A 23922-nucleotide genomic window follows, 5' to 3' on the forward strand; every position below is an offset into this window, starting at 1 on the left:
ATATTTCCATGTTTATACATATAGCAGTGTAGATATTTCCGTGTTTCTACAAATAGCGGTGTAGATATTTCCATGTTTATACAGATAGCGGTGTAGATATCTCCATCTTAATACAGATGGCGGTGTAGATATTTATATGTTCATACAGATGGCGGTGCAGATATTTCCATGTTCATACAGATGGCGGTGTAGATATTACCATGTTTATAGTGATTGCGGTGTAGTTATTTCCATGTGTAAAGAGATAGCTGTGTAGATATTTCCATGTATATGCAGATAGCTGTGTAGCTATTTCCATTTTCATGCAGATAGCGGTGTAGATATTTCCATGTTCAAACAGATAGCGGTGTAGATATTTCCATGTTCATACAGATAGCAGTGTAGATATTTCCATGTTTATAAAGATAGCGGTGAAGATGTATGCATGTTTACACAGATAGCGGTGTAGATATTTCCATGTTCATACAGATTGCGGTGTAGATATTTTCATGTTCATCCAGATGGCTGTGTAGATATATCCATGTTCATACAGATGGCGGTGAAGATATTTCCATGTTCATACAGATAGCGGTGTAGATATTTCCATGTTCAAAGAGATAGCGGTGTAGATATTTCTTTGTTCATAAAAACAGCGGTGCTGATATTTCCTTGTTCCTCCAGATGGCTGTGTAGATATATCCATGTTCATACAGATTGCAGTGAAGATATTCCCATGTTCATAGAGATATCGGTGTAGATATTTCCAAGTTCATACAGATAGCGCTGTAGATATTTCCATATTCATACAGATAGCGGTGCTGATATTTCCATGTTTATACAGGAAGCGGTGTAGATATTTCCATGTTCATACAGATAGCGGTGTAGCTATTTCCATGTTCATACAGATAGCGGTGTAGATATTTCCATGTTCATAGGGATAGCGGTGTAGATATTTCCATGTTCATACAGATAGCGGTGCTGATATTTCCATGTTTATACAGGTAGCGGAGTAGATATTTCCATGTTTATACAGATATTGGTGTAGATATTTTCATGTTTATACAGATAGCGGTGTAGATATTTCCATGTTTATACAGATAGCGGTGTAGTTATCTCCTTCTTAATACAGATGGCGGTGTAAATATATATATGTTCATACAGATGACGGTGCAGATATTTCCATGTTCATACAGATGGCGGTGTAGATATTTCCATGTTTATAGAGATAGCAGTGTAGTTATTTCCGTGTGTAAAGAGATAGCTGTGTAGATATTTCCATGTATATGGAGATAGCTGTGTAGATATTTCCATTTTCATGCAGACAGCGGTGTAGATATTTCCATGTTCATACAGGTAGCGGTATAGATCTTTACATGTTCATCCAGATGGCTGTGTAAATATATCCATGTTCATACAGATCGCGGTGAAGACATTTCCATGTTCGTACAGATAGCGGTGTAGATATTGCCATGTTCATACAGATATTGGTGTAGATATTTCCATGTTCATACAGATAGCGGTGTAGATATTTAAATGTTCATCCAGATGGCTGTGTAGCTATTTCCATGTTCATACAAATAGTGGAGTAGATATTTCCATGTTCATACAGATTGCGGTGTAGATATTTCCATGTTCCTACAGATTGCAGTGCTGATATTTCCATGTTTATACAGGTAGCGGTGCTGATATTTCCATGTTTATACAGATAGCAGTGTAGATATTTCCGTGTTTCTACAAATAGCGGTGTAGATATTTCCATGTTTATACAGATAGCGGTGTAGATATCTCCATCTTAATACAGATGGCGGTGTAGATATTTATATGTACATACAGATGGCGGTGCAGATATTTCCATGTTCATACAGATGGCGGTGTAGATATTACCATAATTATAGTGATAGCGGTGTATTTATTTCCATGTGTAAAGAGATAGCTGTGTAGATATTTCCATGTATATGCAGATAGCTGTGTAGCTATTTCCATTTTCATGCAGATAGCGGTGTAGATATTTCCATGTTCAAACAGATAGCGGTGTAGATATTTCCATGTTCATACAGATAGCAGTGTAGATATTTCCATGTTTATAAAGATAGCGGTGAAGATGTATGCATGTTTACACAGATAGCGGTGTAGATATTTCCATGTTCATACAGATTGCGGTGTAGATATTTTCATGTTCATCCAGATGGCTGTGTAGATATATCCATGTTCATACAGATGGCGGTGAAGATATTTCCATGTTCATACAGATACCGGTGTAGATATTTCCATGTTCAAAGAGATAGCGGTGTAGTTATTTCCTTGTTCATAAAAACAGCGGTGCTGATATTTCCTTGTTCCTCCAGATGGCTGTGTAGATATATCCATGTTCATACAGATTGCAGTGAAGATATTCCCATGTTCATAGAGATATCGGTGTAGATATTTCCAAGTTCATACAGATAGCGCTGTAGATATTTCCATATTCATACAGATAGCGGTGCTGATATTTCCATGTTTATACAGGAAGCGGTGTAGATATTTCCATGTTCATACAGATAGCGGTGTAGCTATTTCCATGTTCATACAGATAGCGGTGTAGATATTTCCATGTTCATAGAGATAGCGGTGTAGATATTTCCATGTTCATACAGATAGCGGTGCTGATATTTCCATGTTTATACAGGTAGCGGAGTAGATATTTCCATGTTTATACAGATAGTGGTGTAGATATTTTCATGTTTATACAGATAGCGGTGTAGATATTTCCATGTTTATACAGATAGCGGTGTAGTTATCTCCTTCTTAATACAGATGGCGGTGTAAATATATATATGTTCATACAGATGACGGTGCAGATATTTCCATGTTCATACAGATGGCGGTGTAGATATTTCCATGTTTATAGAGATAGCAGTGTAGTTATTTCCGTGTGTAAAGAGATAGCTGTGTAGATATGTCCATGTATATGGAGATAGCTGTGTAGATATTTCCATTTTCATGCAGACAGCGGTGTAGATATTTCCATGTTCATACAGATAGCGGTGTAGATATTTCCATGTTCATACAGATAGCGGTGTAGATATTTCCATGTTCATGCAGATAGCGGTGTAGACATTTCCATGTTCATACAGATAGCGGTGCTGATATTTCCATGTTCATTCAGGTAGCGGTGAAGCTATTTCCATGTTCATGCAGATAGCACTGTAGATATTTCCATGTTCATCCATATTGCTGTGTAGATATATCTATGTTCATACAGATGGCGGTGATGATATTTCCATGTTCATACAGATAGCGGTGTAGATATTTCCATGTTCACACTGATAGCCCTGTAGATATTGTCATGTTCATACCGATAGCGGTGCTGATACTTCCATGATGGTACAAGTAGCGGTGTACATGTTTCCATGCTTATACGAATAGCGGTGTAGATATTTCCATGTACATGCAGATAGCTGTGTAGATATTTCCATTTTCATGCAGATAGCGGTGTACATATTTCCCTGTTCAAACAGTTAGCGGTGTAGATATTTCCATGTTCATAAAGATAGCGGTGTAGATATTTCCATGTTTATACAGATAGCGGTGAAGATATATGCATGTTTACACAGATTGCATTGTAGATATTTCCATGTTCATCCAGATGGCTGTGTAGATACATCCATGTTCATACAGATAGCCGTGTAGATATTTCCAAGTTCATACAGATAGCGGTGCAGATATTTCCATGTTCATCCAGATGGCTGTGTAGATATATCCATGTTCATACAGATGGCGGTGAAGATATTTCCATGTTCATACAGATAGCGGTGTAGATATTTCCATGTTCATACAGATAGCGGTGTAGTTATTTCCATGTTCATACAGATAGTGATGTAGATATTTCCATGTTCATCCAGATGGCTGTGTAGATATATCCATGTTCATACAGATAGCGGTGTAGATATTTAAATGTTCATCCAGATGGCTGTGTAGCTATTTCCATGTTCATACAAATAGTGGAGTAGATATTTCCATGTTCATACAGATTGCGGTGTAGATATTTCCATGTTCCTACAGATTGCAGTGCTGATATTTCCATGTTTATACAGGTAGCGGTGTTGATATTTCCATGTTTATACATATAGCAGTGTAGATATTTCCGTGTTTCTACAAATAGCGGTGTAGATATTTCCATGTTTATACAGATAGCGGTGTAGATATCTCCAACTTAATACAGATGGCGGTGTAGATATTTATATGTTCATACAGATGGCGGTGCAGATATTTCCATGTTCATACAGATGGCGGTGTAGATATTACCATGTTTATAGTGATTGCGGTGTAGTTATTTCCATGTGTAAAGAGATAGCTGTGTAGATATTTCCATGTATATGCAGATAGCTGTGTAGCTATTTCCATTTTCATGCAGATAGCGGTGTAGATATTTCCATGTTCAAACAGATAGCGGTGTAGATATTTCCATGTTCATACAGATAGCAGTGTAGATATTTCCATGTTTATAAAGATAGCGGTGAAGATGTATGCATGTTTACACAGATAGCGGTGTAGATATTTCCATGTTCATACAGATTGCGGTGTAGATATTTTCATGTTCATCCAGATGGCTGTGTAGATATATCCATGTTCATACAGATGGCGGTGAAGATATTTCCATGTTCATACAGATAGCGGTGTAGATATTTCCATGTTCAAAGAGATAGCGGTGTAGATATTTCTTTGTTCATAAAAACAGCGGTGCTGATATTTCCTTGTTCCTCCAGATGGCTGTGTAGATATATCCATGTTCATACAGATTGCAGTGAAGATATTCCCATGTTCATAGAGATATCGGTGTAGATATTTCCAAGTTCATACAGATAGCGCTGTAGATATTTCCATATTCATACAGATAGCGGTGCTGATATTTCCATGTTTATACAGGAAGCGGTGTAGATATTTCCATGTTCATACAGATAGCGGTGTAGCTATTTCCATGTTCATACAGATAGCGGTGTAGATATTTCCATGTTCATAGAGATAGCGGTGTAGATATTTCCATGTTCATACAGATAGCGGTGCTGATATTTCCATGTTTATACAGGTAGCGGAGTAGATATTTCCATGTTTATACAGATATTGGTGTAGATATTTTCATGTTTATACAGATAGCGGTGTAGATATTTCCATGTTTATACAGATCGCGGTGTAGTTATCTCCTTCTTAATACAGATGGCGGTGTAAATATATATATGTTCATACAGATGACGGTGCAGATATTTCCATGTTCATACAGATGGCGGTGTAGATATTTCCATGTTTATAGAGATAGCAGTGTAGTTATTTCCGTGTGTAAAGAGATAGCTGTGTAGATATTTCCATGTATATGGAGATAGCTGTGTAGATATTTCCATTTTCATGCAGACAGCGGTGTAGATATTTCCATGTTCATACAGATAGCGGTGTATATATTTCCATGTTCATACAGATGGCTGTGTAGATATATCCATGTTCATACAGATGGCGGTGCAGATATTTCCATGTTCAAACAGATGGCGGTGTAGATATTTCCATGTTTATAGAGATAGCAGTGTAGTTATTTCCATGTGTAAAGAGATAGCTGTGTAGATATTTCCAGGTATATGCAGATAGCTGTGTAGATATTTCCATTTTCATGCAGATAGTGGTGTAGATATTTCCATGTTCAAACAGATAGCGGTGTAGATATTTCCATGTTCATACACATAGCGGTGTAGATATTTCCATGTTTATACAGATAGCGGTGAAGATATATGCATGTTTACACAGATATCGGTGTAGATATTTCCATGTTCATTCAGAAAGCGGTGTAGATATTTCCATGTTCATACAGACAGCGGTTTAGATATTTCCATGTTCATACAGATAGCGGTGTAGGTATTTCCATGTTCATACAGGTAGCGGTGTAGCTATATCCATGTTCATACAGATAGCAGTGTAGATATTTCCATGTTCATCCAGATGGCTGTGTAGATATATCCATGTTCATACAGATGGCGGTGAAAATATTTCCATGTTAATACAGATAGCAGTGTAGATATTTCCATGTTCATACAGATAGTGGTGTAGATATTTCCATGTTCATACAGATAGCGGTGTAGCTATTTCTATGTTCATACAGATAGCGGTGTAGATCTTTCCATGTTCATCCAGATGGCTGTGTAGCTATTTCCATGTTCATACAGATAGCGGTGCTGATATTTCCATGTTTATACTGGTAGTGGTGTAGATATTTCCATGTTTATACAGAAACCGGTGTAGATATTTCCATGTTTATACAGATAGCGGTGTAGATATTTCCATGTTTATACAGAAACCGGTGTAGATATCTCCATCTTAATACAGATGGCGGTGTAGATATTTATATGTTCATACAGATGGCAGTGCAGATATTTCCATGTTCATGCAGATGGCGGTGTAGATATTTCCATGTTTATAGAGATAGCAGTGTAGTTATTTCCATGTGTAAAGAGATAGCTTTGTTGATATTTCCATGTATATGCAGATAGCTGTGTAGATATTTCCATTTTCATGCAGATAGCGGTGAAGATGTATGCATGTTTACACAGATAGCTGTGTAGATATTTCCATGTTCATACAGATAGCAGTGTTGATATTTCCATGTTTACAGAGATAGCGGTGTAGATATTTCGATGTTGATAGAGATAGCGATGAAGTAATTTCCATATTTATACGGATAGCGGTGTAGATATTTCCTTGTATATAAAGATAGCGGTGTAGATACTTCCATGTTTATGCAGATGGCAGTGTAGAAATTTCCATCTTTATACAGATAGAGGTGAAGGTATTTCCATGTTCATTCAGAAAGCAGTGTAGATATTTCCATGTTTTTACAGATAGCGGTGTAGGTATTCCCATGTTTGTACAGACGGCGGTGTAGATATTTGCATCTTTAGAGAGATCGCGGTGTAGATATTTCCATGCTCATACGGATGATGGTTTAGATATTTCCCTGTTTATAGAGGTGGCAGTGTAGATATTTCCATACTTATAGACATGGCGTTGTAGATATTTCCTTGTTTAAACAGATAGCAGTGTAGATATTTCCATGTTTATAGAGATAGTGGTGTAGATATTTCCATGTTCATACAGATGGCGGTGTACATATTTCCATGTTCATACAGATGGCAGTGTAGATATTTCCATCTTTATAGAGATAGCGGTTCTGATACTTGCAATTTTATACCGATGGCGCTGTAGATATTTTCATATTCATACACATAGCGGTGTAGATATTTCCATGTTTATACAGATAGCGGTGTAGTTATCTCCTTCTTAATACAGATGGCGGTGTAAATATATATATGTTCATACAGATGACGGTGCAGATATTTCCATGTTCATACAGATGGCGGTGTAGATATTTCCATGTATATGGAGATAGCTGTGTAGATATTTCCATTTTCATGCAGACAGCGGTGTAGATATTTCCATGTTCATACAGATAGCGGTGTAGATATTTCCATGTTCATACAGATAGCGGTGTAGATATTTCCATGTTCATGCAGATAGCGGTGTAGATATTTCCATGTTCATACAGATAGCGGTGCTGATATTTCCATGTTCATACAGGTAGCGGTGTAGATATTTCCATGTTTATACAGATAGCGGTGTAGATATTTCCATGTTTATACAGATAGCGGTGTAGATATTTCCATGTTTATACAGATAGCGGTGTAGATATCTCCATCTTAATACAGATGGCGGTGTAGATATTTATATGTTCATACAGATGGCAGTGCAGATATTTCCATGTTCATACAGATGGCGGTGTGGATATTTCCATGTTCATTCAGATAGCGGTGAAGTTATTTCCATGTGTAAAGAGATACCTCTGTAGATATTTCCATGTATATGCAGATAGCTGTGTAGCAATTTCCATTTTCATGCAGACAGTGGTGTATATATTTCCCTGTTTAAACAGATAGCGGTGTAGATATTTCCATGTTCATACAGATAGCGGTGTGGATATTTCCATGTTCATACTGATAGCGGTGTAGATATTTCCATGTTCATACAGATAGCGGTGCTGATATTTCCATGTTTTTACAGGTAGCGGTGTAGATATTTCCATGTTTATACAGATAGCGGTGTAGATATTTCCATGTTTATACAGATAGCGGTGTAGATAGTTCCATGTTTATACAGATTGTGGTGTAGATATCTCCATCTTAATACAGATGGCGGTGTAGATATTTATATGTTCATACAGATGGCGGTGCAGATATTTCCATGTTCAAACAGATGGCGGTGTAGATATTTCCATGTTTATAGAGATAGCAGTGTAGTTATTTCCATGTGTAAAGAGATAGCTGTGTAGATATTTCCAGGTATATGCAGATAGCTGTGTAGATATTTCCATTTTCATGCAGATAGTGGTGTAGATATTTCCATGTTCAAACAGATAGCGGTGTAGATATTTCCATGTTCATACACATAGCGGTGTAGATATTTCCATGTTTATACAGATAGCGGTGAAGATGTATGCATGTTTACACAGATATCGGTGTAGATATTTCCATGTTCATTCAGAAAGCGGTGTAGATATTTCCATGTTCATCCAGATGGCTGTGTAGATATATCCATGTTCATACAGATGGCGGTGCAGATATTTCCATGTTCAAACAGATGGCGGTGTAGATATTTCCATGTTTATAGAGATAGCAGTGTAGTTATTTCCATGTGTAAAGAGATAGCTGTGTAGATATTTCCAGGTATATGCAGATAGCTGTGTAGATATTTCCATTTTCATGCAGATAGTGGTGTAGACATTTCCATGTTCAAACAGATAGCGGTGTAGATATTTCCATGTTCATACACATAGCGGTGTAGATATTTCCATGTTTGTACAGATAGCGGTGAAGATGTATGCATGTTTACACAGATATCGGTGTAGATATTTCCATGTTCATTCAGAAAGCGGTGTAGATATTTCCATGTTCATACAGACAGCGGTGTAGATATTTCCATGTTCATACAGATAGCGGTGTAGGTATTTCCATGTTCATACAGGTAGCGGTGTAGCTATATCCATGTTCATACAGATAGCAGTGTAGATATTTCCATGTTCATCCAGATGGCTGTGTAGATATATCCATGTTCATACAGATGGCGGTGAAGATATTTCCATGTTCATACAGATAGCAGTGTAGATATTTCCATGTTCATACAGATAGTGGTGTAGATATTTCCATGTTCATACAGATAGCGGTGTAGCTATTTCCATGTTCATACAGATAGCGGTGTAGATCTTTCCATGTTCATCCAGATGGCTGTGTAGCTATTTCCATGTTCATACAGATAGCGGTGCTGATATTTCCATGTTTATACTGGTAGTGGTGTAGATATTTCCATGTTTATACAGAAACCGGTGTAGATATTTCCATGTTTATACAGATAGCGGTGTAGATATTTCCATGTTTATACTGAAACCGGTGTAGATATCTCCATCTTAATACAGATGGCGGTGTAGATATTTATATGTTCATACAGATGGCAGTGCAGATATTTCCATGTTCATGCAGATGGCGGTGTAGATATTTCCATGTTTATAGAGATAGCAGTGTAGTTATTTCCATGTGTAAAGAGATAGCTTTGTTGATATTTCCATGTATATGCAGATAGCTGTGTAGATATTTCCATTTTCATGCAGATAGCGGTGAAGATGTATGCATGTTTACACAGATAGCTGTGTAGATATTTCCATGTTCATACAGATAGCAGTGTTGATATTTCCATGTTTACAGAGATAGCGGTGTAGATATTTCGATGTTGATAGAGATAGCGATGAAGTAATTTCCATATTTATACGGATAGCGGTGTAGATATTTCCTTGTATATAAAGATAGCGGTGTAGATACTTCCATGTTTATGCAGATGGCAGTGTAGAAATTTCCATCTTTATACAGATAGAGGTGAAGGTATTTCCATGTTCATTCAGAAAGCAGTGTAGATATTTCCATGTTTTTACAGATAGCGGTGTAGGTATTCCCATGTTTGTACAGACGGCGGTGTAGATATTTGCATCTTTAGAGAGATCGCGGTGTAGATATTTCCATGCTCATACGGATGATGGTTTAGATATTTCCCTGTTTATAGAGGTGGCAGTGTAGATATTTCCATGCTTATAGACATGGCGTTGTAGATATTTCCTTGTTTAAACAGATAGCAGTGTAGATATTTCCATGTTTATAGAGATAGTGGTGTAGATATTTCCATGTTCATACAGATGGCGGTGTACATATTTCCATGTTCATACAGATGGCAGTGTAGATATTTCCATCTTTATAGAGATAGCGGTTTTGATACTTGCAATTTTATACCGATGGCGCTGTAGATATTTTCATATTCATACACATAGCGGTGTAGATATTTCCATGTTTATACAGATGGCAGTGTAGATATTTCCTTCTTTATACAGATAGCGGTGTAGACATTTCCATGTTATAGAGATAGCGATGTAGATATTTCCATGTTTATACAGATAGGGATGTACATATTACCATGTTCTTACAGATAGCGGTGTAGATATTTCCATATTTATGCAGATGGCGGTGTAAACATTTCCATGTTTATAGAGATGGCGTTGTAGATATTTCCTTGTTTATACAGAGAGCTGTTTAGATATTTCCAAGTCATAGAGGTAGCGTTTTAGATATTTCCATGTTTATACAGATAGCTGTGTAGATATTTCCAAGTTTATACAGATAGCGGTGAAGATTTTTCCATGTTTATTGAGATAGCGGTGTAGATATTTCCAAGTTTATACAGATAGCGGTGTAGCTATTTCCATGTTTGTACAGATAGCACTGTAGATATTTCCATGTTTATTCAGATAGCGGTGTAGATATTTCCATATTTATACAGATAGCGGTGTAGCTATTTCCATGTTTGTACAGATAGCACTGTAGATATTTCCATGTTTATTCACAAAGCGGTGTAGATATTTCCATGTTTATTCAGATAGCGGAGTAGATATTTCCTTGTTTATACAGATAGTGGGGTAGATATTCCCAAGTCCATACAGATAGCGGTGTTCATAATTCCATCTTTATACAGATGGCTGTGTAGATATTTCCATGGTCATACAGATAGCGGTGTAGATATTTCCATCTTTATACACATGGCGGTGTAGATATTTCCAAGTTCATAAGATGGCAGTCTATATATTTCAATCTTTATAGAGATGGCAGTGTAGATATTTCCATGATTATAGAGATAGTGGTGTAGATATTTCCATGTTTTTAGAGATAGCGTTGTAGACATTTCCCTGTTTCACAGATAAGTGTAGATATTTCCATGTTTATACAGAGAATGGTGTAGATATTTCCGTGTTCATACAGATAGCGGTGTAGATATTTCATGTTCATACAGATAGCGGTGTAGATATTTCCATGTTCATACAGATGGCGGTGTAGATATTTCCATGTTCATACAGATGGCGTGAAGATATTTCAGTGTTCATACAGATGGCTGTGTAGATATTTCCATGTTCATACCGATGGTGGTGTAGATATTTCCTTGTTCATACTGATGGCGCTGTAGCTATTTCCATGTTTATACAGATGGCAGTGTAGGTATTTCCATGTTTATAGATTTAGTGGTGTAGGTATTTCCATGTTTATAGAGTTAGTGGTGTAGATATTTGCATGTTTATACAGATAGCGGTGTAGATATTTCCATGTTTATACAGATAGCGGTGTAGTTATCTCCTTCTTAATACAGATGGCGGTGTAAATATATATATGTTCATACAGATGACGGTGCAGATATTTCCATGTTCATACAGATGGCGGTGTAGATATTTCCATGTTTATAGAGATAGCAGTGTAGTTATTTCCGTGTGTAAAGAGATAGCTGTGTAGATATTTCCATGTATATGGAGATAACTGTGTAGATATTTCCATTTTCATGCAGACAGCGGTGTAGATATTTCCATGTTCATACAGATAGCGGTGTATATATTTCCATGTTCATACAGATGGCTGTGTAGATATATCCATGTTCATACAGATGGCGGTGAAGATATTTCCATGTTCATACAGATAGCGGTGTAGATATTTCCATGTTCATACAGATAGCGGTGTACTTATTTCCATGTTCATACAGATAGTGATGTAGATATTTCCATGTTCATCCAGATGGCTGTGTAGATATATCCATGTTCATACAGATAGCGGAGTAGATATTTAAATGTTCATCCAGATGGCTGTGTAGCTATTTCCATGTTCATACAAATAGTGGAGTAGATATTTCCATGTTCATACAGATTGCGGTGTAGATATTTCCATGTTCCTACAGATTGCAGTGCTGATATTTCCATGTTTATACAGGTAGCGGTGTTGATATTTCCATGTTTATACAGATAGCAGTGTAGATATTTCCGTGTTTCTACAAATAGCGGTGTAGATATTTCCATGTTTATACAGATAGCGGTGTAGATATCTCCATCTTAATACAGATGGCGGTGTAGATATTTATATGTTCATACAGATGGCGGTGCAGATATTCCATGTTCATACAGATGGCGGTGTAGATATTACCATGTTTATAGTGATAGCGGTGTAGTTATTTCCATATGTAAAGAGATAGCTGTGTAGATATTTCCATGTATATGCAGATAGCTGTGTAGATATTTCCATTTTCATGCAGATAGCGGTGTAGATATTTCCATGTTCAAACAGATAGCGGTGTAGATATTTCCATGTTCATACAGATAGCAGTGTAGATATTTCCATGTTTATAAAGATAGCGGTGAAGATGTATGCATGTTTACACAGATAGCGGTGTAGATATTTCCATGTTCATCCAGATGGCTGTGTAGATATATCCATGTTCATACAGATGGCGGTGAAGATATTTCCATGTTCATACAGATAGCGGTGTAGATATTTCCATGTTCAAAGAGATAGCGGTGTAGATATTTCCTTGTTCATAAAAACAGCGGTGCTGATATTTCCTTGTTCCTCCAGATGGCTGTGTAGATATATCCATGTTCATACAGATTGCAGTGAAGATATTCCCATGTTCATAGAGATATCGGTGTAGATATTTCCAAGTTCATACAGATAGCGCTGTAGATATTTCCATATTCATACAGATAGCGGTGCTGATATTTCCATGTTTATACAGGAAGCGGTGTAGATATTTCCATGTTCATACAGATAGCGGTGTAGATATTTCCATGTTCATAGAGATAGCGGTGTAGATATTTCCATGTTCATACAGATAGCGGTGCTGATATTTCCATGTTTATACAGGTAGCGGAGTAGATATTTCCATGTTTATACAGATATTGGTGTAGATATTTTCATGTTTATACAGATAGCGGTGTAGATATTTCCATGTTTATACAGATAGCGGTGTAGTTATCTCCTTCTTAATACAGATGGCGGTGTAAATATATATGTGTTCATACAGATGACGGTGCAGATATTTCCATGTTCATACAGATGACGGTGTAGATATTTCCATGTTTATAGAGATAGCAGTGTAGTTATTTCCGTGTGTAAAGAGATAGCTGTGTAGATATTTCCATGTATATGGAGATAGCTGTGTAGATATTTCCATTTTCATGCAGACAGCGGTGTAGATATTTCCATGTTCATACAGATAGTGGTGTAGATATTTCCATGTATATGGAGATAGCTGTGTAGATATTTCCATTTTCATGCAGACAGCGGTGTAGATATTTCCATGTTCATACAGATAGCGGTGTAGATATTTCCATGTTCATACAGATAGCGGTGTAGATATTTCCATGTTCATGCAGATAGCGGTGTAGATATTTCCATGTTCATACAGATAGCGGTGCTGATATTTCCATGTTCATACAGGTAGCGGTGTAGATATTTCCATGTTTATACAGATAGCGGTGTAGATATTTCCATGTTTATACAGATAGCGGTGTAGATATTTCCATGTTTATACAGATAGCGGTGTAGATATCTCCATCTTAATACAGATGGCGGTGTAGATATTTATATGTTCATACAGATGGTAGTGCAGATATTTCCATGTTCATACAGATGGCGGTGTGGATATTTCCATGTTCATTCAGATAGCGGTGAAGTTATTTCCATGTGTAAAGAGATACCTCTGTAGATATTTCCATGTATATGCAGATAGCTGTGTAGTAATTTCCATTTTCATGCAGACAGTGGTGTATATATTTCCCTGTTTAAACAGATAGCTGTGTAGATATTTCCATGTTCATACAGATAGCGGTGTGGATATTTCCATGTTCATACTGATAGCGGTGTAGATATTTCCATGTTCATACAGATAGCGGTGCTGATATTTCCATGTTTTTACAGGTAGCGGTGTAGATATTTCCATGTTTATACAGATAGCGGTGTAGATATTTCCATGTTTATACAGATAGCTGTTTAGATAGTTCCATGTTTATACAGATAGTGGTGTAGATATCTCCATCTTAATACAGATGGCGGTGTAGATATTTATATATTCATACAGATGGCGGTGCAGATATTTCCATGTTCAAACAGATGGCGGTGTAGATATTTCCATGTTTATAGAGATAGCAGTGTAGTTATTTCCATGTGTAAAGAGATAGCTGTGTAGATATTTCCAGGTATATGCAGATAGCTGTGTAGATATTTCCATTTTCATGCAGATAGTGGTGTAGATATTTCCATGTTCAAACAGATAGCGGTGTAGATATTTCCATGTTCATACACATAGCGGTGTAGATATTTCCATGTTTATACAGATAGCGGTGAAGATGTATGCATGTTTACACAGATATCGGTGTAGATATTTCCATGTTCATTCAGAAATCGGTGTAGATATTTCCATGTTCATACAGACAGCGGTGTAGATATTTCCATGTTCATACAGATAGCGGTGTAGGTATTTCCATGTTCATACAGGTAGCGGTGTAGCTATATCCATGTTCATACAGATAGCAGTGTAGATATTTCCATGTTCATCCAGATGGCTGTGTAGATATATCCATGTTCATACAGATGGCGGTGAAGATATTTCCATGTTCATACAGATAGCAGTGTAGATATTTCCATGTTCATACAGATAGTGGTGTAGATATTTCCAAGTTCATACAGATAGCGGTGTAGCTATTTCCATGTTCATACAGATAGCGGTGTAGATCTTTCCATGTTCATCCAGATGGCTGTGTAGCTATTTCCATGTTCATACAGATAGCGGTGCTGATATTTCCATGTTTATACTGGTAGTGGTGTAGATATTTCCATGTTTATACAGAAACCGGTGTAGATATTTCCATGTTTATACAGATAGCGGTGTAGATATTTCCATGTTTATACAGAAACCGGTGTAGATATCTCCATCTTTATACAGATGGCGGTGTAGATATTTATATGTTCATACAGATGGCAGTGCAGATATTTCCATGTTCATGCAGATGGCGGTGTAGATATTTCCATGTTTATAGAGATAGCAGTGTAGTTATTTCCATGTGTAAAGAGATAGCTTTGTTGATATTTCCATGTATATGCAGATAGCTGTGTAGATATTTCCATTTTCATGCAGATAGCGGTGAAGATGTATGCATGTTTACACAGATAGCTGTGTAGATATTTCCATGTTCATACAGATAGCAGTGTTGATATTTCCATGTTTACAGAGATAGCGGTGTAGATATTTCGATGTTGATAGAGATAGCGATGAAGTAATTTCCATATTTATACGGATAGCGGTGTAGATATTTCCTTGTATATAAAGATAGCGGTGTAGATACTTCCATGTTTATGCAGATGGCAGTGTAGAAATTTCCATCTTTATACAGATAGAGGTGAAGGTATTTCCATGTTCATTCAGAAAGCAGTGTAGATATTTCCATGTTTTTACAGATAGCGGTGTAGGTATTCCCATGTTTGTACAGACGGCGGTGTAGATATTTGCATCTTTAGAGAGATCGCGGTGTAGATATTTCCATGCTCATACGGATGATGGTTTAGATATTTCCCTGTTTATAGAGGTGGCAGTGTAGATATTTCCATACTTATAGACATGGCGTTGTAGATATTTCCTTGTTTAAACAGATAGCAGTGTAGATATTTCCATGTTTATAGAGATAGTGGTGTAGATATTTCCATGTTCATACAGATGGCGGTGTACATATTTCCATGTTCATACAGATGGCAGTGTAGATATTTCCATCTTTATAGAGATAGCGGTTTTGATACTTGCAATTTTATACCGATGGCGCTGTAGATATTTTCATATTCATACACATAGTGGTGTAGATATTTGCATGTTTATACAGATAGCGGTGAAGATATTTCCGTGTTCATACAGATGGTGGTGTAGATATTTCCATGTTTATAGAGATAGTGGTGTAGATATTTCCACATTTATACCGATTGCGGTGTAGATATTTCCATGTTTAAAGAGATGGCGGTGTAGATATTTCCGTGTTTATAAAGATAGCGGTGAAGGAATTTCCATGTTTATGCAGATAGCAGTGTAGATATTTTCATGTTTATACAGATAGCGGTGTTGATATTTCCATGTTTATACAGATGGCAGTGTAGATATTTCCTTCTTTATACAGATAGCGGTGTAGACATTTCCATGTTATAGAGATAGCGATGTAGATATTTCCATGTTTATACAGATAGGGATGTACATATTACCATGTTCTTACAGATAGCGGTGTAGATATTTCCATATTTATGCAGATGGCGGTGTAAACATTTCCATGTTTATAGAGATGGCATTGTAGATATTTCCTTGTTTATACAGAGAGCTGTTTAGATAGTTCCAAGTCATAGAGGTAGCGTTTTTGATATTTCCATGTTTATACAGATAGCTGTGTAGATATTTCCAAGTTTATACAGATAGCGGTGAAGATTTTTCCATGTTTATTGAGATAGCGGTGTAGATATTTCCAAGTTTATACAGATAGCGGTGTAGCTATTTCCATGTTTGTACAGATAGCACTGTAGATATTTCCATGTTTATTCAGATAGCGGTGTAGATATTTCCATGTTTATACAGATAGCGGTGTAGCTATTTCCATGTTTGTACAGATAGCACTGTAGATATTTCCATGTTTATTCAGATAGCGGTGTAGATATTTCCATGTTTATACAGATAGCGGTGTAGCTATTTCCATGTTTGTACAGATAGCACTGTAGATATTTCCATGTTTATTCACATAGCGGTGTAGATATTTCCATGTTTATTCAGATAGCGGAGTAGATATTTCCTTGTTTATACAGATAGTGGGGTAGATATTCCCAAGTCCATACAGATAGCGGTGTTCATAATTCCATCTTTATACAGATGGCTGTGTAGATATTTCCATGGTCATACAGATAGCGGTGTAGATATTTCCATCTTTATACACATGGCGGTGTAGATATTTCCAAGTTCATAAGATGGCAGTCTATATATTTCAATCTTTATAGAGATGGCAGTGTAGATATTTCCATGATTATAGAGATAGTGGTGTAGATATTTCCATGTTTTTAGAGATAGCGTTGTAGATATTTCCCTGTTTCACAGATAAGTGTAGATATTTCCATGTTTATACAGAGAATGGTGTAGATATTTCCGTGTTCATACAGATAGCGGTGTAGATATTTCATGTTCATACAGATAGCGGTGTAGATATTTCCATGTTCATACAGATGGCGGTGTAGATATTTCCATGTTCATACAGATGGCGTGAAGATATTTCAGTGTTCATACAGATGGCTGTGTAGATATTTCCATGTTCATACCGATGGTGGTGTAGATATTTCCTTGTTCATACTGATGGCGCTGTAGCTATTTCCATGTTTATACAGATGGCAGTGTAGGTATTTCCATGTTTATAGATTTAGTGGTGTAGATATTTCCATGTTTATAGAGTTAGTGGTGTAGATATTTGCATGTTTATACAGATAGCGGTGAAGATATTTCCGTGTTCATACAGATGGTGGTGTAGATATTTCCATGTTTATAGAGATAGTGGTGTAGATATTTCCACATTTATACCGATTGCGGTGTAGATATTTCCATGTTTAAAGAGATGGCGGTGTAGATATTTCCGTGTTTATAAAGATAGCGGTGAAGGAATTTCCATGTTTATACAGATAGCAGTGTAGATATTTCCATGTTTATACAGATAGCGGTGTTGATATTTCCATGTTTATACAGACGGCAGTGTAGATATTTCCTTCTTTATACAGATAGCGGTGTAGACATTTCCATGTTATAGAGATAGCGATGTAGATATTTCCATGTTTATACAGATAGGGATGTACATATTACCATGTTCTTACAGATAGCGGTGTAGATATTTCCATATTTATGCAGATGGCGGTGTAAACATTTCCATGTTTATAGAGATGGCATTGTAGATATTTCCTTGTTTATACAGAGAGCTGTTTAGATAGTTCCAAGTCATAGAGGTAGCGTTTTAGATATTTCCATGTTTATACAGATAGCTGTGTAGATATTTCCAAGTTTATACAGATAGCGGTGAAGATTTTTCCATGTTTATTGAGATAGCGGTGTAGATATTTCCAAGTTTATACAGATAGCGGTGTAGCTATTTCCATGTTTGTACAGATAGCACTGTAGATATTTCCATGTTTATTCAGATAGCGGTGTAGATATTTCCATGTTTATACAGATAGCGGTGTAGCTATTTCCATGTTTGTACAGATAGCACTGTAGATATTTCCATGTTTATTCACATAGCGGTGTAGATATTTCCATGTTTATTCAGATAGCGGAGTAGATATTTCCTTGTTTATACAGATAGTGGGGTAGATATTCCCAAGTCCATACAGATAGCGGTGTTCATAATTCCATCTTTATACAGATGGCTGTGTAGATATTTCCATGGTCATACAGATAGCGGTGTAGATATTTCCATCTTTATACACATGGTGGTGTAGATATTTCCAAGTTCATAAGATGGCAGTCTATATATTTCAATCTTTATAGAGATGGCAGTGTAGATATTTCCATGATTATAGAGATAGTGGTGTAGATATTTCCATGTTTTTAGAGATAGCGTTGTAGATATTTCCCTGTTTCACAGATAAGTGTAGATATTTCCATGTTTATACAGAGAATGGTGTAGATATTTCCGTGTTCATACAGATAGCGGTGTAGATATTTCATGTTCATACAGATAGCGGTGTAGATATTTCCATGTTCATACAGATGGCGGTGTAGATATTTCCATGTTCATACAGATGGCGTGAAGATATTTCAGTGTTCATACAGATGGCTGTGTAGATATTTCCATGTTCATACCGATGGTGGTGTAGATATTTCCTTGTTCATACTGATGGCGCTGTAGCTATTTCCATGTTTATACAGATGGCAGTGTAGGTATTTCCATGTTTATAGATTTAGTGGTGTAGATATTTCCATGTTTATAGAGTTAGTGGTGTAGATATTTGCATGTTTATACAGATAGCGGTGAAGATATTTCCGTGTTCATACAGATGGTGGTGTAGATATTTCCATGTTTATAGAGATAGTGGTGTAGATATTTCCACATTTATACCGATTGCGGTGTAGATATTTCCATGTTTAAAGAGATGGCGGTGTAGATATTTCCGTGTTTATAAAGATAGCGGTGAAGGAATTTCCATGTTTATACAGATAGCAGTGTAGATATTTCCATGTTTATACAGATAGCGGTGTTGATATTTCCATGTTTATACAGATGGCAGTGTAGATAATTCCATGTTTATAGATATAGCGGTGTATATATTTCCATGTTTATAGGGATAGCGGCGTAGATATTTCCATGTTTTTGCAGATAGCGGTGTAGATATTTCCATGTTTATACAGAGAGCACTGTAGATATTTAGATGTTTATAGAGATAGCGGTGTAGATATTTCCCTGTTTTACAGATAGCAATGTAGATATTTCCATGTTTATAAAGATAGCGGTGCAGATATTTCCATGTTTATAGAGATAGCAGTGTAGTTATTTCCAAGTTTATACAGATAACGGTGTAGATATTTACATGTTTATACAGATAGCACTGTAGATATTTCTGTGTTTATTCAGATAGCGGAGTAGGTATTTCCATGTTTACCCAGATAGCGGTGTAGACATTTCCATGTTTACACTGATAGAATTGTAGATATATCCATGTTTATAGAGATGGACGTGTAGACATTTCCATGTTTATACAGATAGTGGTGAAGGTTTTTCCATGTTTATACAGATAGCGGTGTAGATATATCCATCTTTATATGGTTGGCGGTGTAGATATTTCCATGTTTATACAGATGGCGTTGTAGATATTTCCATGTTTATAGAGATGGCGATCTAGATATTTCCATGTTTACAGAGATAGCAGTGTACTTATTTACATGTTTATAGAGATAGCGGTGTGGATACTTCCATGTTTATACAGATAATGGTGTAGATATTTCCATGTTTATACAGATAGCGGTGTAAATATTTTCATGTTTATACAGATAGCGGTGTAGATATTTCCATGTTTATACAGATAGCGCTGTAGATATTTCCATCTTTATACAGATGGCGGTGTAGATATTTCCATGTTTGTACAGAAGGCCGTGTAGATATTTACATGCTTATACAGATGGCAGTGTAGATATTTCCATGTTTTTAGAGATGAAGGTCTAGATATTTCCATTTTTATACAGATAGCGGTGTAGTTATTTCCATGTTTATTGAGATAACATTGTAGATATTTCCATGTTTATACAGATAGCGGGGTAGATATTTCCATGTTCAAATGGAAAGCGGTGTAGATATTTCCATGATCATACAGATAGCAGTGTAGATATTTCCATGTTCATACAGATAGCGGTGTAGATTTTTCCATTTTCATACAGATGGCAGTAGAGATATTTCCAGGTTCATACAGAGGGCGGTGAAGATATTTCCATGTTGATACAGAAGGCGGTGTATATATTCCCATGTTGATACAGATGGCGGTGTAGATAATTCCATGTTCTTACAGATGGCGGTGTAGATATTTACATGTTCATACCGATGGTGGTGTAGATATTTCCTTGTTCATACTGATGGCGCTGTAGCTATTTCCATGTTTATACAGATGGCAGTGTAGGTATTTCCATGTTTATAGATTTAGTGGTGTAGATATTTCCATGTTTATAGAGTTAGTGGTGTAGATATTTGCATGTTTATACAGATAGCGGTGAAGATATTTCCGTGTTCATACAGATGGTGGTGTAGATATTTCCATGTTTATAGAGATAGTGGTGTAGATATTTCCACATTTATACCGATTGCGGTGTAGATATTTCCATGTTTAAAGAGATGGCGGTGTAGATATTTCCGTGTTTATAAAGATAGCAGTGAAGGAATTTCCATGTTTATACAGATAGCAGTGTAGATATTTCCATGTTTATACAGATAGCGGTGTTGATATTTCCATGTTTATACAGATGGCAGTGTAGATAATTCCATGTTTATAGATATAGCGGTGTACATATTTCCATGTTTATAGGGATAGCGGCGTAGATATTTCCATGTTTTTGCAGATAGCGGTGTAGATATTTCCATGTTTATACAGAGAGCACTGTAGATATTTAGATGTTTATAGAGATAGAGGTGTAGATATTTCCCTGTTTTACAGATAGCAATGTAGATATTTCCATGTTTATAAAGATAGCGGTGCAGATATTTCCATGTTTATAGAGATAGCAGTGTAGTTATTTCCAAGTTTATACAGATAACGGTGTAGATATTTCCATGTTTATACAGATAGCACTGCAGATATTTCTGTGTTTATTCAGATAGCGGAGTAGGTATTTCCATGTTTACCCAGATAGCGGCGTAGACATTTCCATGTTTACACAGATAGAATTGTAGATATGTCCATGTTTATAGAGATGGCCGTGTAGACATTTCCATGTTTATACAGATAGTGGTGAAGATTTTTCCATGTTTATACAGATAGCGGTGTAGATATTTCCATGTTTATAGAGATGGCGATCTAGATATTTCCATGTTTACAGAGATAGCAGTGTACTTATTTACATGTTTATAGAGATAGCGGTGTGGATACTTCCATGTTTATACAGATAATGGTGTAGATATTTCCATGTTTATACAGATAGCGGTGTAAATATTTTCATGTTTATACAGATAGCGGTGTAGATATTTCCATGTTTATACAGATAGCGCTGTAGATATTTCCATCTTTATACAGATGGCGGTGTAGATATTTCCATGTTTGTACAGAAGGCCGTGTAGATATTTCCATGCTTATACAGATGGCAGTGTAGATATTTCCATGTTTTTAGAGATGAAGGTCTAGATATTTCCATGTTTATACAGATAGCGGTGTAGTTATTTCCATGTTTATTGAGATAACATTGTAGATATTTCCATGTTTATACAGATAGCGGGGTAGATATTTCCAAGTTCAAATGGAAAGTGGTGTAGATATTTCCATGATCATACAGATAGCAGTGTAGATATTTCCATGTTCATAGAGATAGCGGTGTAGATTTTTCCATTTTCATACAGATGGCAGTAGAGATATTTCCAGGTTCATACAGAGGACGGTGAAGATATTTCCATGTTGATACAGAAGGCGGTGTATATATTTCCATGTTGATACAGATGGCGGTGTAGATAATTCCATGTTCTTACAGATGGCGGTGTAGATATTTACATGTTTATACAGAGAGCAGTGTAGTCATTTCCAAGTTTTTACCGATGGTGGTGTAGATATTTCCATGTTTATAGAGATAGCAGTCTAGTTATTTCCATGTTTAAACAGATAACAGTGTAGATATTTCCATATTTATGCAGATAGATCTGTAGATACTTCTGTGTTCATACAGATAACATTGTAGATATTTCCATGATCATAAAGATGGCGGTGTAGATAATTCCATTTTGATACAGATGGCGGTGTAGATATTTCTATGTTTATACAGATGACGGTGTAGATATTTCCATGTTTATACAGATGGCGGTGTAGTTATTTCCATGTTTATAGAGATAGCGGTGTAGATATTTCCATGATTACACAGATAGCGGTGTAGATATTTCCATGTTTATACAGATAGCGGTGTAGATATTTCCATGTTTATTCAGATAGCGGTGTAGATATTTCCATGTTTATATAGATAGCGGTGAAGATATTTCCCTGTTTTACAGATAGCAGTGTAGATATTTCCATGTTCATACAGTTAGAGGTGTAGATTTTTCCACGCTCCTACAGATGTCGGTGAAGATATTTCCATGTTGATACAGATGGCGGTGTATATATTTCCATGTTGATACAGATGGCGGTGTAGATAATTCCATCTTCTTACAGATGGCTGTGTTGTTATTTCCATGTTCATGCAGATGGCGGTGTAGATATTTCCATGTTTATACAGAGAGCGGTGTATATATTTAAATGTTCAAACAGATAGCGGTGTAGATATTTCCATGTTTACAGAGATGGCGGTGTAGATATTTCCTTCTTTATAGAGATTGTGTTGTAGATATTTCCATGTTTATACAGATAGCGGAGTAGATATTGCCATGCTTGTACAGATAGCGGTGTAGATAGTTCCATGTTTATACAGATGGCAGTGTGGATATTTCCATGTTTATAGATATAGCGGGGTAGATATTTCAGTGTTTATAGAGATAGCGGTGTAGATATTTCCACGTTTTTACAGATAGCGGTGCAGATATTTCCATGTTTATACAGAGAGCAATGTAGATATTTCCATGTTTATAGAGATAGCGGTGTCAATATTTCCATGTTTACACAGATAGCAGTGAAGATATTTACAAGTTTATACAGATAGCGGTGTAGATATTTCCATCTTTATACAGATAGCGGTGTAGATATTTCCATCTTTATACAGATAGCGGTGTAGATATTTCCATGATTACACAGATAGCGGTGTAGATATTTCCATGTTTATATAGATAGCGGTGTAGATATTTACATGTTT

This window comes from Gorilla gorilla, chromosome 18, assembly GCF_029281585.2.
Source record: "Gorilla gorilla gorilla isolate KB3781 chromosome 18, NHGRI_mGorGor1-v2.1_pri, whole genome shotgun sequence".
Taxonomy (NCBI): domain Eukaryota; kingdom Metazoa; phylum Chordata; class Mammalia; order Primates; family Hominidae; genus Gorilla; species Gorilla gorilla.